This window comes from Triturus cristatus, chromosome 6, assembly GCF_964204655.1.
Source record: "Triturus cristatus chromosome 6, aTriCri1.1, whole genome shotgun sequence".
Classification (NCBI taxonomy): Eukaryota; Metazoa; Chordata; class Amphibia; order Caudata; family Salamandridae; genus Triturus; species Triturus cristatus.
In genome coordinates, this window is record NC_140589.1 from 1,063,495,293 (window position 1) to 1,063,515,222 (window position 19,930).

Consider the following 19,930-nt stretch of genomic DNA (forward strand, 5'->3'; position numbering starts at 1 on the left):
ATGTCTCCTTCAAGAGACTCATTTGTTGGCTAAAGACACCTCCAGAATGCAGTCACACTGGCTTCAAGAGCCAGCTTTTGTCCTCGGGTCCCTCCAAGAGAAATTACTTAGCTATCCTTTTCTCTCGGAGGATTCGAGTTGAGGTATTATCCACTGTCACAGAAGTTAAAGGCTGCCTGCAAGCAATCACAATTAAACTGGGCGCTTTTTGCTTTACCCTAGTGAATAACTATGCCCCAAAGTAAGCCGAGAACCCTTTTCTCCTTAATTCTCTTACATCTGCCCTCAACGCTCCTGATCCTGCTATTCTAGTAGGGGGAGACCTAAATCTAGTGATGGACCCCAACTTAGATTGCTCTGCCCAGCATTCCAATCAAGCTGGGGCCTTTTCTACCTCAAGCTTACAATGGCTGGCGGATTGTGGGCTGCATGATGTTTGACACCAGCTCCATCCCTCTTCTAGGGATTTACACATTTTATTCGGCTGCACATAAAACATATGCTCCTATTGATCACTTCCTAGCAACCTCCTACTTAGTAACCTATGTCACAGAAGCAGCCATTGCTCCCCAGTCCCTTTCGGATCACGCCCCTCTCTCTGTGGCCCTCCGACTGGACGTCTCTCAGCCCTCATTGCATTATTGGTGAATTAGAGATCTCTATTGCAATCCCCCACTGCAATTGGAAATTTGCTGAAAATCGTGAAAGAATACCTCCGAAATAATGACCCCAAGGAGGTTGCCCTGAAACTAGTGATGAGGTGAAAACTTATCGCCATCTCTGCAGCCAAGAACCGCAAATGTCAGGAGAAACAACAGCTATTGGAGAAGTCGGTTGCGGATCTCAAGGTTATCCACAAATGCATGGGCGTACCCCGAATCTGGCACAAGCTAGAAAGAACAAGGCATCTTCTTAAATGCCTGAAGCTCAATAGGGCCCTCATACGCTTGAAACACAAGTTCTATCTGAGTAACAACTGTTGCGGATGTATGCTAGCCCACTCCTTTGGAGCAAAGTCCACTCTAACTCAGTGAAGGTGATACAAACGGACTCATTTACGGAGGTAAGTACCGACACAGAGAAAGCATCGGCCTTCCAGGCCTTTTATGGCTCTCTATATTCCTCCTCTGATGGTCCTAAAGGGGATCCCTCCCAATATCTTAGTGGCATGGCTGTGACTCCGCTACCAGTGGGGGATGCAGATGCGCTCGATCAACCCATACGCTTAGAAGAAGTAATCTCAGCTATCACTCGCCTAAAGACTTTGAACTCACCAGGCCGTGATGGCTTTACTGCCCAATTTTACAAAACCTTCTGCCATGAGCTGGTGCCCCTCTTGACACAGCTCTATAATGCATTTGCTGACGTGGGTTCCTTGACTGATTCCATGTTGGAGGCGGCTATTTTGATAATTCCTAAACCAGGCAAAGATCCCACACACTGCGGATCATATTGACCCATTTATTTTCTTAATATTGATGCCAAGCTTTTTACCGGGATACTTGCGCATCACCTGAATCCCCTTAAGCCAGGCCTGGTGGACCAGGATGAAGGTAGATTCATTCCTACAAACAATGCAGAGACAACACCAAATGCATCCTGCACCTCGTAGATAAAATTTCATGGTCAAAGAACAAAGCGCTATTTTTTTCTATCAACTCTGAAAAAGCATTTGACCGCATCCACTGGCCCAATCTCTTTGGGACTCTGAAAGTATTTGGCTTTGGCGACAAATTTCTCAGATGGGTCAGCTGTGTCTACAGCGCCCCAAGCCTTTGTATGAGTCAATGGCGTGTCATCTTCCACATTCCCTATCTCACGTGCATCACGTGAGGGTTGCACCCTCCCCCCCTTTCGCTCTTTACATGGACCCCATGGTGCTCCGGCTGAGGGACCAGCCACATATCTCGGGGAACCATTTTGGTGATGGGCTACACCTTATTAGCCTTTATGCTGCCAATGTCATTCTATCATTATCTGATCTGATGACCTCGTTGCCTACATTACTCGACAAATTGTGATTCTTTGGAGAGGTCTCTTGCTTCTTTTGGTCACTCCCCCACACGAAGCTATACTGCGTTCACGGTTCCCTTTCGTCTGTGTGGAGAAAGCCATCACTTACTTGGGTCTCCAGGTAGCTAAGATTCTGCCCCAAACTCTGGCCTTAAACTATACGTCCCTCCTAGACGAACAGGACACTGTCTTTTTGGAGTCGTCTCCACCTATTGTAGACTGGTCGCATCGCGGCAGTAAAAATTACAGTTCTTCCATGCATTCTTTTTATCTTTCAAACGCTTCCATTATACCTCACTCCAATGCCATCTGCTCGCTGCAGAGAGCCACTAATAGGTTTATTTGGGTTGGCAAGAAACCACGGCTTAGCCATACATTGCTGTGTAGCCAGAAACGTGACTGTGGGTTGGTTCTTCCTTAAATAACTCGCTACTTTCATGCTTCGCAGCTATGCTATTTAGTGGAATGGAACTGTCCTGTTTTGGAAAAACACTGGTCCTTTATGGACCAAGCGTCGCTGGTTCCAACGTTTTGTGGGAAGTTTGGCTCCAACGCAAACAGTGATCCTAGGGCTTGTATTCTTCACTGTTAAAAGACTCAGTGGTCAAGGTGTGGGGCTCCGTAGCTCTTCAATGGGATCTGACAATGTTACCTTCTCCAATGATGTCAATTCTCAATAATCCTGACTTTCCCCACAGGCCAGGATGCAGAGGCCTTTAGGTGCTGACACAATGGGGAATGTAAGCACATAGGTTCCCTTTTTGATCACAATAGGATTATCCATTTTGACCAGCTTAAGTCGGACTATTCTCTACTCCTAGCAGACTATATCCCCTACTTACAGTTACGGCACTGGACGACATCATCGGACTAGAAGCAGGGAGTGTCCCGAATCCCGACTATCTTTGAGAATTGGCTGCTTCTTAAGGTTGATGATAAATATCTTAATATTGAATTATACTTTCTTAAAGGAGCCCCGCAACAAAGTCCAAAAGACAAATAAGGTGGTAGGCGGGGTTGGGACTGGCTTTATCTAGAAAAGACTGGGAAGATATCTTTTACAGAGCACACCATACAGTCCACAACATGGCTAGCATAGAGACAGCCTATAAGATTGTCTCCTATTAGTATATAACACCAGCATGCTTATATAGTTGGAATCTAGGGCGCTCTAAAAAACATGCTTGGCGTGGATGTGGACACACCGGCTCTCTCCTCCATCTTCTATGGCGCTGCCCCAAACTCTCCCGCTTCTGAGACCAGGTCTTAGATGATGTAGACACAGCCTTTAACACTATCCCTCAGTTTCCCATTTATACTATTCCAGGGCTACCAAACCCCTTGACTTATCTGCTGCGTTCCAACCAAAGCAGACAAATGACCAAACTGGGGTGGCGTAGTGGGCAAAAGAACAATGGATTTAACCCAGATCTTTTGACTGGGGGAGAATGGTGTGCATTGTCAGCATTCCATCCATCATTTGTTTGCTGTCACACTTTCCGCCCTAAGTGGGGTGGGTATGCCCAGACATGGGTCCCTTGCTCACTGTGCCACTGGATTCAAGCTAGCTTGGCTGAAGAAGGGTGACATACCCTGAAACTGGTCCCAGGATGCTTGTTTCTGGTCCAGGGTGGACCTGGCCTGGCAGTTTGGTCTGGATTGTTCCCATGGGGCACAGGGTCAAGACTGATTTGCATATGGCTGGGTCCAAACTGGGGCAGCGTAGTGGGCAAAAGAAAGATGGATATAACCCTGATCTTTTGACTGGGGGAGAATGTTTGCATTGTCAGCATTCCATCCTTCATTTGTTTGCTGTAACACTTTCCGCCCTAAGTGGGATGGGTATGCTCAGACGTGGGTCCCTTGCTCACTGTGCCACTGGTTCAAGCTAGCCTGGCTGAAGAAGGGTGACATACCCTGAAACCAGTCCCAGGATGCTTGTTTCCGGTCCAGGGAGGACCTGGCCTGGCTGTTCGGTCTGGACTGTTCCCATGGGGCACCGGGTCAAGACTGATTTGCATATGGCCAGGTCTAAACTGGGGTGGCATGGTGAGCAAAAGAATGATGGATTTAACCCAGATCTTTTGACTGAGCGAGAATGTTTGCATTGTCAGCATTCCGTCCTTCATTTGTTTGCTGTAATATTTTGGCATTAGAGGCAGCACAGCAAGTAATCCTATCGCTCTGGTGGAAGGAGTACATTTCTGACAATTTTTCATGGTTACACAAGCTGTGGTTCATCCTGGGAATGGAAAGGTTGTCCTTAGCTGCTGATCCCAAGGTTCCCTCTTACCCAACCCTCTGGGCGCCCTTTATTCTAATCCTTGCCTCTGAATTCTGAGAACTTACAATCTACATGCGGCCGCTTTGCCTGATTCCTCATGAAAGTCAGGAGATAAGCTAGGGTTCTACTAACTATATACCTTTTCTGTCTCTATCCTACTAATTTGTGCCCCGGACAAATGAATGGAGCGAATGCGAGCTCAGTGCAGAGGAGCGGGTGGATTTCGTATAGGGTTGTTTGTTTTCTCTTAATGTTTTAAAATTGCTGCCTGTTTATCGCTGCTGGCCTCAGGGTTGTAGGCAAATAGCTGTGTGTGAGAAGTTGGCCTGGTATATGATGCTCACTAGTTAAAGTGATCACCTTGTACCATGCCAAGCAACCCTTATGGTGTGGTTGTAAGTCAACCTTTTCGGACTAGCTGCCCTAGTGGTAGCGTAGGCTAAGCAGTCTTTGAGGCTAAACTCGTGAAGCGTGTTCTGCACAAAAGTGAATGAGCACAGTAATTGGGCGATGGGAACTGACAAGCGCCCCATTTTAAGATATTTTAAATACAAGAGATTTCACAAGCACAGCACAAGCGTTGTGCAGGCGAAACCTAAAAAGCAGAAACAGGCAAAACTTTATTAAAAAATTGTTCCACCAAAGCGGATGTTAACAGTATTTTGGCTATGGTAAACTGATAAGAGAGGTAGACAAGGAAGCAGCATTGGTAAATACAGGAAAATATGCAGCAGCCAATAGAAATGGAGGAAAAGTAAGGGGCAAGCACAGGAACCAATGAAAAGCCAGGAAAGCGTGGGGATAGGATGACGAAGCATTCATGAAGTATATCTTCATCTGAATAAAAATGTATTTAGTTGCTCTTCAAAGAATAGTGTGGATGTTCACAAAAATTGTTACAACCGACATGTGTTTCAACCAACTGGCAGGTCTTTCTCAAGAATGTGTGAAAAGCTGTAACTCTCAGGAGCTGTTTCTTAATTGTATCGGATTCCTTGTGATCTGATGTAAACATCAGAAATGCACTCTGGCCATGACACACACACTATTCAGAGAAACGCATGTCAGCTACAATATGTTTTGTTAAGTTCCAGACTGTAAATTGAAGAGGAATGGAATGAAGGATCCATTTTTACACCAGACTAACGTATCTTTTCATTAATTCTACATGTAATATGAAGTAAAGACATTTCATCCCAAGGAAATGTTGGTAGCTGCCTTACTTTAATATAACTCATGGTCCAGAGTCCTTAGGTCGAAGCAACATTTAGTAGTCTTATTATACTACTCACTAATAAGCATTGGAAGCACCCGGGCAATAGAAGTTGTTCAATAGTAGCGGTGACTAGAATCTTAAATGACCAACCCAACATGTGGTTTGCAACCTGGTAATAATTTCCCAGGCCTTGCATGTGTATTTCTTTTAAAGAGGTTAGCAGGATGCCCATTGGCCTGGTGTTTAGAAGTTTCTACCGACAGCCGAAGAAGCAGAAGCATGGTTGTAAGAATGTACAACCACAGCACAACTTTGTAAGTGGAAGTGGTCAAGCTCAAGATTTAAAAGGAGTAATTTATTAATTGAATGTATTGACTGTTTGCTGTTACAACATGGCAGGCGGAGCACATGGGACTTGAATCAAAGATAAGGGTTTAAAAAGTGCAGCTAAAAAGTCAATATTCAAACATGCAGCATATGTATATGTCAACGCTCCCTAATTATTGTTCCTTCTGAACATTTAAAACTGAAATGGGAAGTGAAATGGAGGCATGAGGACTAAGTTCCAGTGACATCAGTTTGTAGGATGATGAAAGGTATACTGCCAGAATATCATAGGCAAAATATAGTGTACAGCACAAACCTAGCCAAAATGCAGACTGAGGTTAAAATATCATCCACCAAAACACTGTGGAGGTAAGTATTTATAGATAAGTATAGAATTACTTTGCTTAACGCCATATATAAGTATCTTGAAGATATATATATATTGTCAAGGTACATAGGCATCGTGCAATGCTTCATGAAACTGCTAATAAAATAAAGTAGCTGCCTTGTGGTACTATAATCAGACCAGGGGGAGCTATCTCGTATAGAGAGAAGTATAGAATTACTTTGCTTAACGCCATATATAAGTATCTTGAAGATATATATATATTGTCAAGGTACATAGGCAACGTGCAATGCTTCATGAAACTGCTAATAAAATAAAGTAGCTGCCTTGTGGTACTATAATCAGACCAGGGGGAGCTATCTCGTATAGAGAGAAATAGGACTATTTTGCCAGGGGAAACAGAAGCAAAATGCAATTTGTCAATGTCAATGTCAAAGATTTTTATAAAGCGCACAAATCACCAAAGGTCTCAAGGCGCTAATTTCAATTAGAAAACGATGAACTGACCATGTGTCTAATCTAACCGATGTTGTGTCCCACAGAGGAACTGGGCAAGGGCTTAATTGAATTTTGACCCCATTTGGGGGCACCTAAGAGCTAGAGTGGCCAACTTTGAAGCTGGGGAAACAGCTTTGAGTCTGGCGGGAGGCTCAAACATCCTGTGATTCTGGGCAAATCACTTAATCTGCCTGTGCCTAAAAATTAAAGTGTCCATCTTTAATGTAACTAGTGCTCATGTAAAGTGCTCCGATACCTTCGGGTAGAGCTCGCGCTATATGAAAATGCAAAAAGAAAAAAACTGGTGCTCAGAAGTTGCCTTCATTTGCAATGCACTGTACTAACTTCTACATTCCTAACCACAAGTAAAGATTTGCCCTATTATGGCAGTCGGCGCAAGCCTTAAACCATATATTTCAAATCATACAACAAACTTCGAAATATGGTCCAGTTTTATGGCACTCCATTTATCTCCCAGAGAAGGATGACAGGCTGAGTTTGACTCACCAGGATTCAAAATCATGCCAATCGGGTGAGAGCCGATGCCAGTGGTGAGCATTCTAATTACTGAGCTAACTTACAAGCACCAATTAGAGAGCACAGCATGAGTTTGGCGTAATTCTGAGTAATGTTGGAGGCCATGGAATCCACCCCTTGGCTCAGGAATATGAGTGAACGTCTGCCAACCGCAAGCAGATGGGCCTGGTGATGTTTCTCTGCTTTCACCTAATATCTATATAGGTAAATTAGAATCCCAGAAAGCATAACCTTCACGTGCGCTCGCTGAGACACACTGTCTGCTGTGTTTATTGTGACTGTCTGTACCTTCTGAATTTCACTAAACATTTTTCACATTTCTATATATTTACAGTGCAGCAGGGGGTTTTGAAGTGGCTCAGGCGGCATAATAGTGATATATTTATTTATTTATCAAAAGTTTTATATAGCGCTAGCTAGACCCGAGGGTATCAGTGCGCTTTACATAATCCGGAGCCAGGGAATAAACAATACACTTAGTTACTGACATACGAAACAGTCTTAAGCTAATGTGCAAACAGCAATAAATACATTTGGAAAAAAACTAGGCAATGCAGGTGGAATACACTATGTACACTGACAGCTGCCAGACCCTGAAGGCGGTTAATGCTTAATGGCAAGTCGCCACTTAAGAGTCCGAAAGAAGAGCGAACACTCAAGGTAAGAAGGGGGCATAAAAACAGAAATCAACCGCCATCTGTTTAACGGGTCAAATAGAGAGACTGATAGAACCAAGGTTGAGAATTGATCAAGTGTTCCAGTATTTCTTGAGGAGCAGGCATTTCAGGTCCCTTTTGAAGCCAGAGAAGGAAGGGTTGCATCGTAAGTCCTTCGGTAGGGAGTTCCATATGCTGGTAGGGTTACCCGAAAAAGATCGGGCCTGGGTAGATTTCTTTTTTAGTTTGGGAGGAACAAGAAGAAGCATGTTGGTGCTTCTCAATGCTCTGGTTCTTCCTGATTTAATGAGTTTGTTGTCTAAGTTTTCAGGGGTGTGCAAGTGAATGGCTGTGTAGGTGATAGAGGTGGTTTTGAAATTGCATCTTCCTTCTATAGGAAGCCATTTGAGGGTCTTGAGTGCAAGCGTGATATGCTCAAATAGTTTAATGCCTGTTATGAGCCTGGCTGCCATGTTTAGTACAGATCTGAGGGGAGCAAGGTGCAATTTCGGGGTCCCTGTGATGATAGCATTCTCGTAGTCAAGTTTGGAGAGGACCAGAGATTGAATGACCCATTTGAAGTAATCCGAGGAAATGAATCGTTTGATTTTTTTGAGGTGTTTAAGTGTGTGCATTGCTCCTTTGGCTGGGTTTCTGGTGTGTTCTTTCATTGACAAGTCTTTATCCAGGGTGAAACCTAAGGATTTAGCCGCATTGGAGAGAGTGAGAGTACAGTTTAGAGCCGTCAGGTCATTGATCCAGTCTTTGATAGGAAGGTGATTACTTTTGGGGGAGAACAGGATAATTTCTGTTTTGGTGGGATTTAAATTTAGATTGTTAGCGTTAAACCACGATTGGATATTATCCAGTTTGACATTGAAATGACGGATGTCATTGGGGGATTTCATTTTGTAGTATCGTTGTGTGTCATCTGCATAGAGGTGGAATTTGATTCCAGCTTGCTTCAGGATTATAGAAAGGGGCTCCATAAAAAGATTGAACAGTGACGCGGAGAGGATTGAGCACTGGGGGACTCCAAGAGAGACTAGTGTGGTTTCGAGAGGCAAGACTTGATTTTGATTTGTTGTGATCGGTGTTGGAGGTAAGAAGTGAACCATTTTAAAACAATGCCATTTATACCGACACGGATCCTCAAGGATTCTAGTATGGCTGCGTGGTTCACAGTGTCAAAGGCCGCTGATAAGTCAAGAAGGATAAGTATGCATGCATCACCATTGTCTAAGGATCTATGTATGTCATCTGTGATATGAAGCATGGCAGTTTCAGTGCTACATCCTTTCCTGAAGCCTGACTGGAAGGAGTTAAGTAGGTTGGAAACCTCAATATGTTGGTTGAGTTGTTGTAAGACACATTTTTCTATAGTTTTGGCTAGGAATGGGAGGTTAGAAATAGGTCTGAGGTTGTTGAGATCATTCAGGTCAGCCTTGGGATTCTTGGGAATGGGAGTGATTTGCCCTAGTTGAAGGGAATCAGGTACACAGCCCGAGGCTAGAGAAGAGTTAATGATTTTTGTCCAACACGGGCGATAATGTGGTTAATGTGGAGTACTATTTTAGCAGGGAGGGGATCTATGGTATTAGCATTGGGTTTTAGTTTTGAAATGATATTGAAAACCTCAAGTTCAGTCATGGGTTGGAAGACAGACCAATTTGTGTTATTTTTCAATTTGATGATGAACGGGTTGCCCCTAGTACCATTAGGAGCCATATTTTCTTTGGCGAGGTCCAGGGAAGAGAATGAGGTAGTGTGTGGAGTGTCCGAGCAGGTTGGTTGTAAGGAGGGGTGGGGTTGTGACTGGAAGGAAAGATTGATCTATTTTCATTATTTTGTCTGTGAAGACACTGGCAATTTCTTCACAGAGTTCCTTAGAGGCTACAATTTCATGTGAGGAGGAACAGGTGTGTAGGAAGGTGGATATCTGACTATGGTTACCCCCACATTTTTGCCTAGTGTCTAGCTGGTTTTTCGACTTAGTTGGCCTGAGATCCTGCCATTCAGGATCTCAGCCTGGCTGTTCTCTCTTTAAAATGGACTCCATGTACCCTAGGTACATACCCAATTGGTTGGATCACCCTGTCAGCCCCTGTACCAGTGTACACTAGGTATCCAGAGCATTGGTGTACCCAAGGCCTGCCAAGGGCTGAAGCATGTATTATGCCACCCCAGGCTTGGCCTAACAATTTGACACAACTGGCTGATCACTCAGCTGGGGTAAGTTGGTGTAATCACCTCTTACTTAGGTGTAGTATACCTATACCTAACCTTAAATGGGACACCTGGTAACCTATAAGTCACTCCTATGGCAGGCCTTAACAATCCTGAAGGCAGAGTGCTTGGTTCCATGTGAGATGGTGCTCTGGCATGAGCTGAGCCTGTCTGCAGTGGTCGGAACAACTTCCTTCTACTGTTTCCAGATATCGTCATACCATATACTCTTAAGTGCATTATGAACCTCGCGGTTAAATGCTATCTTTGGTTTGGCTTTATCAAAACATGTCGAGTAAGGTGTCATACGAATTGGAATACTAACCCCTCGCCAATTCTGGCGACGGGGTTAGCATTCCACCCTTCTAGAGGGACACGACATGTACAGTACCTGAAACCCGGGTAAAATCAGACACAGCCTCAGCTCCACAAAATGGATGCTGCCACCACAGACACAAGTCTGCCCTCTTGCTGCTGGGAGTCCTTCCAGCTTGGGAGGTGTGGACAAAGGGTTTCCTGCCAGGGGAGGTGCGTGCACCACCCCAGACAGGATTTTGTGTATTGGTCAGGTAGGGCTTGAAAGAAACCAGACATGCCTGTGGCTCACAAGGAGCCTCGGTGCATATGCCAGTTCAAACCGGTCCTGGGGCACACCAGTCCCGGGCCTGGGGCAAGCTGGACAAAGGATTGGGGGTGTAACCACCCCCCTTCCTGGTCCCACCCATAGGGAGGGACCTAGCAGGTAGTCCGGCCCCTAGAATCCGCTTAAAGGTAGGAGCTGTGTCCTAAGACTTCAGACATCCTGGAATCAACTTAACACTAAGAAGAAGACGGGAACTTCGACGCTCTGCTGCACAGAGGACTGAAGCCAATCTCCCCTGTGGTCAGGGAGTGACCACCTTGCTAACGCAAGCACCATCCAGCGAATCAACGTCTTCTTTGCCGCCGCCTCCCGCCGGAGCCCGAGCCCAGAGACTGACAAGACCTAGACCTCCAGACCTCTCACGGCCCGATCCACAGTCCCTGAAAAGAGGAGACCCGTGGAGGCACCGAGACACGTGGAGCCAGCCATCTTGGAACGACTACGACAAGCTGACAAGTGCAACAACCGAGGCTCCCTCCAAGTTGTGCTTTGGGATCTGAGAAGCCCAACACCCGAGCAGCATGTGCACCAAAGGTGAGCCCTCCAGCATCTCCACGATCTGCGTGGGGCCCTTCTGCATTTTGCCACTCGACGCGCCTAACCGGTTGCTGGCCCGCTGGCTAGTAGCCATCTTGGCGACGAACTCTACAAAATACACCACTGGTCTGGTTGCTCCAGACTGGCCCTTGCTCCCCTCCAAAGGAGCAGTCCTTCTGACCTTGCTGGTCAGAACCATCAGCTTATTTCATCTCCTACAACAATTGCTTTTGCCAAGGCTTGTTTGCTTCGATCAAGTCGCCGACACCGCCGACAGCGAGAGCCTGCATGGGACAGCTCGTGAACCAACTCCTGGACGTCGTCGACCTCCAGGGACCACGTGGCTGCAGAGACAAGCTACACCTTTCTTCCTGTTTGCACCCGACATTGCCTGGTACCCACCTGGTGCCACGCTGGTCACTGGCTAGTGACTGTGAACACTGTCCCCTCTGCTTACAGGTCTTCAACATCTCCGATCCACTCTTGGATCCACTGCATCTCTCCCGGACCGACCGCCTGCAGCATCTTTGTCTTCAGGCTCCACGGAACAGATAGAAGAAACCCGACGCACTTCGAGGCCTATGCACCCGCTTCCTGTGGGTGAGGTAAAGCTGGCACACCTGTGCCCAAGTGTAGTATTACATCTCTAGTGCCTGTGTTCCAAATCTTGAGTTCCTAGCCCATCCGGAAGATCCTCTTTGCAGTAACTTTGTACTTTTTACGCACCCATTGAAACCTATGGGAGCACGCGTGTGACTATTTGCTCTGCACACGCCACCCGTGGACCTCCTGGTCACTAACTGACGTTAGCTCCTTGTAGGCCCAGCGATTCTAGAGGCCCTAGGCCTTTTCCCTTTTCTGTTCGTGGTACTTATACCACTATTTTAGTATATGGTTTGAGTGGCCACCAGGGCCTATCCATATAAAGTGCAACTTCTGTGTATTCTGTGATAATCTTGTTTGACGATTTGTGCTCCTGTGCTCATAAAGAGACTAGGGGTTACTTTGAGAAATAAATACATATATATTTTGAATATATATCTGTGTGGTGTCCTTTCATTGGTATAAAAGGGGGTTGCATTTGGTAAAACAGCTGGCTTAACACGTTTCAAGAGTTTAGCCTCAAAGACTGCTTAGCTTACGCTACCACTAGGGCAGCTAGTCCGAAAAGGTTGACTTACAACCACACCATCAGGGTTGCTTGGCATGGTACAAGGTGATCACTTTAACTAGTGAGCATCATATACCAGGCCAACTTCTCACAGGGTGGTTTGTCGTTTGACAATGTTAGCTAGTTCTCTGGGCGTGTTTTTAGCGAGGTCGAGTTGGTTGCGGAAGAAGGTGGCTTTTTCTCTGAAGATGTGCTTCTTATATGTCATCCTTGCAGTTCTGAGTAGCGTAAGATGTTTTGACGATGGGTTTTGTCTCCAGGTCCTTATAGCTTGCCTAAGATGTCTTCTATCGTTGTTGAGATCAGAGTTAAACCAAGATTTTGATTGAATTGATCTTTGTTGTTTTAACTTGAGAGGTGCCACTAGGTCCAGAGCTTCAGTTATAGCAGTGTTGAAGTGTAAGGTCAGGTCGTTTACGTTATGCGAGGAAGGGTAATGTTGAAGCTGTTCACAAATCTTAGCTTCAAGGTCCTTAAGAGGGACTTGTTTGATGTTTCTGGACCATTGCTTAGGTTTCACTGAAGAGTTTAAGAGTGGTTTAATGGGGGTATCAATGTTGAACAGTATGAGCAGGTGATCTGACCAGTCTATAGGTAAGATGTCTCTAAGGGAGACCAGTTAATTTTTGGTGATAATCGCGTCAAGTGTAGCACCTTTGATATGAGTTGGTTTATTGCAGAGTTGATTAAAGTCGTTCATTTCTAGAAGGCTCATGAGGCGCCTGACTGTGGGGTCTTCAGCGTTGTTCCAGTGCAGATTAAAGTCTCCCAGGAATACGTCCTTTGTGTCCGTTAAGGAGAACCGAGTTTGTAAGTCTGATAACTCTTTGGTGAAGAGGGTGCGATTTCCAGGGGGGTGGTAGATGGTGGGGAATTTGATAGGTGTGAAGGTATTACCTGTAACTTCGACGCCGAGGTATTCAAAGGTGGAGTATTCAGTATTAATTATTAAGGATAGATGGATTACAGCTTTGTGGATTATGGTTAGACCTCCACCAGTTTTTTCATGTCTATCCTGTCTTATGATGGAGTAACCCAGCGGGGTAAGTAAATCAAGTATGGCATTTGAGTGGTCATTGAGCCAGGTTTCCGTGAGGAAGGCGATATCAATTTCCTCACTGAGTAGGATTTCCGCGATATCAGTAGCGTGTTGAGCTGCCGATCTGCAGTTGACGAGCAAACAAGATAAGGAGGAAGGGGTGTCTTTAGCCAGTTGTAGCATCTGGATGGTGGTGAATTGAGCAGGTGGTCTGGGCAAATCAGTAGTAACGTGGGGTCTATTTATGCCCACTATAACTGGGATGGTGGAGGGAGTGTGTGCCACGGTCGGAGACTTTACAGCCGATCTGCAGTTGGCGGGCAAGCAAGCTAGTAGGCAGGGATTGTCTGTTACAGATTGTAAGGGCTAGATGGTAGTGAGTTGAGAGGGTTGGTCTGGGTGAGTCTGTAATATCAGGGGTTCTGTTAGTGCCCATTATTACTGGAATGGAGGAGGAAGGGGTGAGAATAATAGTCTGGAGCTTTTGGGATGTAAGAGTCACCAAGTGCCACAGCTTCCCGAGAAGATAGGGGACAGTGAGAATGATGAGGCCAATGAGCCTGCCGGCCCAGTGGTGTGGAAGGCCAAGGGGTGCCTTGTAAGGCCTTCACTGAGACTGGGTAAGGCGGCCATTTCAGGCTCTCGTTGTTGGGAGAGAGGGTATGGATGGCCTGAATTGATAGGTCCTGTCTAAGATGCACTAGGTCCATTGTGAGAGAGTCGATTTTATGCTCCATACAGTGAAGCATCTGAGTGAGAGTATAATTGATAAATCCTGCATAGGTATTGGGGGAAGACTTGGCAAGTCCAGTGCATGTGAGAGTTGAGGTCGCCGAGTTGTTAGGGTCTTCTAATTAGTGCGGGCAAGCATCCCAACACACACTGTGTACCACAAGAGGCTTGGTTGTAGTGTGATTGTGTGTAGGTGAGGAAGCAGGTGGGGACCTGCTGGCGGGCAACTGACTGTTGTGATAATTGGAGTGGGTGTCAGGGGTGATGATTGAGTCCGGGAGAATCCCAGCACTGGATATATTGGTAATGTGAGGGAACAGGTTCAGACCTGTGTGTAGGGTAGCAGGGAGGATATAAATCATCTAAGCAAACGGACAAACATGGCAAGGCTTTAAATATACTGTTTATATTAAACAGTTACAAGAAGCCTTAGATATAAATCGTAGTGCAACATTAGCACAGGTATCAGGCCATCTGGCTACTGTTTTCTGGAAAGCTTTCACAGTTATAAGGCATCGGCTGGTGTCGGTAGGGGAAAGAAAGTATTAGGGAGGGAGAGACAAAGAAAAGAACAAGTAATACAGGAGTGGGGATGATGTGGCGCAGCGGTCAGAGCTGCTGACTCAAGCACTGGGGATCTCAGTTCGAGTCTCGTGGCGCAACATCCTTTGAATCTGGGCAAAACACGCAATCTCTCCAGGTGATAAGTTGCACTATAAAAATCTGCTTCAAGACGAAAAAGCAGAAAAAGGCTAAACTTTATAAAAAAATAGTTCCACCAAAGCAGATTTTGACAGTATTTCGGCTACGGGAAACTGATAAGAGAAGCAGATGAGGAACAAGCATTGGTAAATGCAGGAAAGCATGCTTCAGCCAATAGATATGGAGGAAAAGTAATTGGAAAGCACAAGAACCAATGAAAAGCCAGGAAAGTGTGGGGGGAGGATGTAAGCCCCTTTTAATATTTATATTAAAAACAATAGATTTCACAAGCACAGCGCAAGTGCTGTGCTGTCGAAGCCTAAAACAACTTACCTGTTCCGATGCTGCCTGCTGCCTCAGTGCTCCTTTTCTTCCTGATGGTGTCCCAGCAGTCCCTGGGACACCAGTAGAGGCTCCCCACCCAAACCTGGAGCTGCTCTCAATAGTATGAGATCAGCACCAGCATTGGTCTGAGAGGCTTGCTTTAATGCTCAGACACTGCCTGGGAGTCTGTGCTGTCTCTCCGCCCCGGCTATGCAACACAGCTGGGTCAGAAACAAATCTAAGTGCGCATGACGGTTTGGCCAGCCTGAGACAGCCGGCCCAATCGTCATGCCAACTTAGGTTGTACACTACACCTCCCCTGCTGGCTGTGCCTGTGACAACAGCCAGTCCCTGCTCCTCCCAGACTTGGCTGGCTCGAGAGGGAAATGGGGAAAATAAATTATTTAAAAAAACAACGTATTATCGCTTTATTTTTCCTGTTTCCCACAGGTGGCTCACAGCAGGGGGTGATGCTGCACCGCTATAGAGGAAGAGCCACTGCTGATGTTACAACATATTTCTATGCTAAGATCTAATACAGCAGTATTGATAATGTTTTCAACTTGTCAAGAATTAGTGCTGCCCAAACTTTTAAGAGCCACAGCCCAATTTTTTAAGATGACAAACTTCTACGATCCACCTAGCTCTAATGGACATGAGGTGGGCGATTGTTTTTCAATGTAACTAAAGTATTATGTGGTAGCACCCTGCTATTTACAGACAGCACATTTTCCATTTAAATGGCCCCTAATTGTGCACAGATGTATGGTTTTACTGATACAACTATATTTCACACAAATGATAATGTGTGCATATCGGATATCAGTGAATATTTATCGTGTGTGCATCACCAAGTAAAGTGTCCTGATTTATTTTGATACTATTAAAACATTTGTTTCCATCACACTTCAGAATTACAAAAAAATGTGCATTATGTTTGCTTTCTTAACTGCTGAACGTTTACAGTTCATTTACAGATATTTACATTTTGATGTGTTACAAAAATGATGCCCTACATGCTTTTCTTTCACACTGCCTGTATCCCGGCAAGATTGTCACATAAGTCAATTTACTATTCTGTCTCCGACTGCAAAGTGAGCAGTGTTAATAAGACACCAATCTCCACGTTAAGAAAATAAGCAGCGGTTTGTCAGAAGACATAGACTGACATTTGACATCTGTCTTAGAAGCAGAGCAAATGTGGCAGAGAAATACAGAATGTGCACGCATCTTTATTTATTGCCTGGACTTTTTCGACCCACCATCAATGGCCTCGCGGCCCACCAACAGTTTGGGAAACACTGCTGTAAAGTATTACAACAGGGCAAGCCACCACTGTGCCAGGAAAACCTACAATCCTACAGTGTACAAATATGTATTATCACTATGCCAGCCAGGGCAAGCATGACCTCGGCATTACATTCTCACACTCAAAAGTCTGACCCACTACAAAGGAACTCGGAAATCATCCGAAGTAACACTTGGATTCAGAAAAGCAAGTTGGATTCTTGTGTGGCCACATCCACTAGCACGTACACAGTTCAAGCACAATTACTTGCATGAGGACAGCGAGGCCTGGCCCTTTGCACGGTAGCTGGAGGAATGTTTACCTAAACTGCTAGACAGGAATGCATCGGATGAGGAGCGGAGCAGAGCAGATAATCTTGAAGGTGAAATACAGTTTTTGGCAGGCAGACAGGCCGACAGGCCGAGTCAGGCACCGTTAGCCGCGCAGGGAGTAGGACAAAGTTCATGGATACAGATGCGAGCTCAGACTGGAGCTTTTAGAGGCAGAAGGCAGGAAAAGGCTTAATGGCAGAATCAGGGCCTACTCGCCTGGACTGTAAAATGGGATAAATGAACCATATAAAGCCGGTGGCCTTTCATACCTAGGAATAGAATATCCGGCCCATTCATGGCGGATCTGAAAGAGGACATGTTGACGGTGGACGCACATGCGTTTGCGTCTTCATAACTGGAACTGGAGGGAACATACATGTACTTGTGACTTATACATGAAACCGTTGGGGTCCAAGATAGGGGACATAACCGACCATAAAAATCCATATTTCCACACCCTTCACACAAGTCATGTGTACACGTCATCCCCGTCCTTCATGGGTGGAGCAATGTTCCTGAATGCATGGGACGGGCAGAGCAATTTTAAATGCAGGTGCCGCCAGTAGGTAAATCTCCCTATCAGTGAAAGGTGAACAGTCCTCTGCAACTCCCATCTTATCGCTGTCACCACTGTCGTTTCTCCATAGCCCTGTGAGCTGATGGTTGGCACGCGCAGATAGTAAGGAGTGGGGACGTGCTCCTCCCGAAGCCCTGCAACAACCCTATGCGTAATTGCGTGCACGGGATTGTTGTATGTGCTGAAGTGAAAAAAACTCTCAAACTACCCAACTTGCTACGGGAAAGCGGAGGGGGGCACACACTCTTTGGAGCTATGCGAGAGACCCTTTCCTTCCTAACACCAAGTATAGATTAAGGTGGAAATTCCTGCCTTCCCCCTCCACACCAGTTTGGTTTTGCTCGACATACATGATAGCCTGTCTGGCTCTGCCCACCCCATCAAGTACGATCCCAGAGACAGACTCCTTTGCCTTGTAGATTCCAAGCCAGCATAACTCCACGTCATGACTATCAGTCCCAGAACTGATTAGTGTAATGTGAAATGATCTATACAATGAATGACACTTGGCGCAAACAAGGGCTAGGGCCAGGAGTGGGGGTAACTCATTTCTCCCCTCTGGGTGTTAATATAATGTATTAGTGACAGCTGTACCTATTATAAATAAATATGTAGAAGTTGTTTTGTCTTCTTTAATTAAGGTCGTTAATTGTAGTTAGGTTTAAAAGACTGCTGAATTTATATTCATGCAAGGCATTAGCAAGCTCTATATTTGATGCGTATTTCCTTTTCAATAAAAAAAAATCACAACCTTCGCTCTTCATACCCTCATCACAACAGTCAGTGCGCAACCAGTGAACAAACTCAAGCTACAAATAAATGTTAGGACGATTACACTGTCTCCTGTGTTTACTCAATCTGAAGTTTAATTTTAGCATCAATTTACATACGTTTGTATTTTTAACTTCCCTCTTTTGCAAGAAGAGATTTTTTAAATGACGTAGATAGTTTCTCCAAAGCACAGCCATTCTGATCCCTATATTTAGCATCTTCTGAACATTAACGGTGAGCACATTGTGACGCACTAAATTAATAAGTGGCGTGCATAAAGATGGCACACTCTCGATAGAGCAGAAATGTTATCTGGCATGGGGTATCTGTTAGGAGTGTGATGTAATCACTTGTAGTAGGCACTCATATTATTCAGTGTTTTGGTAAGACTAAATGTTAGAACAAATGTGATTCAATTAACCTGTTCTTGTGAAATTAATACAATCCAGTGTGAAGTTAAAAAAATTATTGATAGAATTGTATCGTAACACATAAACTATGTAACAAACTTATATAGCACTCATTAGTGGTGTGACTCACTGACTTCATAAATGTATTCTGTATATTTCTGAGGTTAATGATGTAGTTGAAATAAACATATTAATATAGTTTAGAGAATGCTCCTACTGAACATGATTATGATTTTCAATTCAATTCAATGATATTTATTTCGGATAAAAAAATCCATAAAAGCACAGTCAAAATACATCAACAGCAGTACAATTCTTGATTAAAAGCACAGTATAAAAAGCTATAGTTTAAATAAACTTTCGAGATAAAAAGACTACAGTTGTGTACAAACATTAAAAGGGACATGATATAGGCACATGGCACGGGGGATATCCGATCACTCGCCGGTGTGGGCCCGTCTGGATATTGGCCGGGTAGTGGGGGGCAGGGTGGCTCCCATTAACCCCTGGTACTTTCGTGACCCCAAGCTGCGCAGTGCGTTGCTGAAGGCAGTTGATCACTATTTTCAAGATAATCAGGGTTCAGTTGAATCTGCGGTGTCCTTGTGGGAAGCTTTTAAGACCGTATTGAGAGGGGAGGCCCTTTCCTTGGTAGTGGCCGCCAAGCGGCGGAGAGACGCCGAGGTGACACAAGTTGAGGACGAGATTGCGGCTTTAGAAGTGGCCTTGGAGGAGGAGGTTGCAGCGGCCACACTGCATAATTTGAGCTTGAAGCAATTGGAATACAGGGATCTGGTGACGAACGCTGCCAAGACCCTCAATAGGGAGCAGCAGGGTCGATTGTACGTTGTCGGTGATAAGGCCGGGAAACTGTTGGCGTGGTTGGATAAAAAAGAGCGTGTTAATCGAGTGGTGCCGGAGTTGTCGATGGATGGGGGAGAGGTTGTCACGGACCCCGACGGTATAGTCCAGTGTTTCTCGGACTATTTTCGTACGGTATACACCTCGGTTTCGGATAGGCCGACTGAGGACTCGTGCGACCTTCTGCGCGATATTGCTCTGCCCTGCCTTTCTGCCATAGATAGGGATGACCTCGATGGAGATATAACTGTTGACGAAGTGGCGTGTGCTATCCGTGCGTTGCGCTCGGGTAAGGCCTCGGGCCCAAATGGTTTGCCGATTGAGTTGTATAAGCTTCGTCCGGATAAGTTGGCTCCTCACCTGCGCGCCATGTTCGCGGAGGCGCGGGTGAATGGGTTTCTTCCGCTCGATCAACGACTGGCGACGATTGTGGTAATACA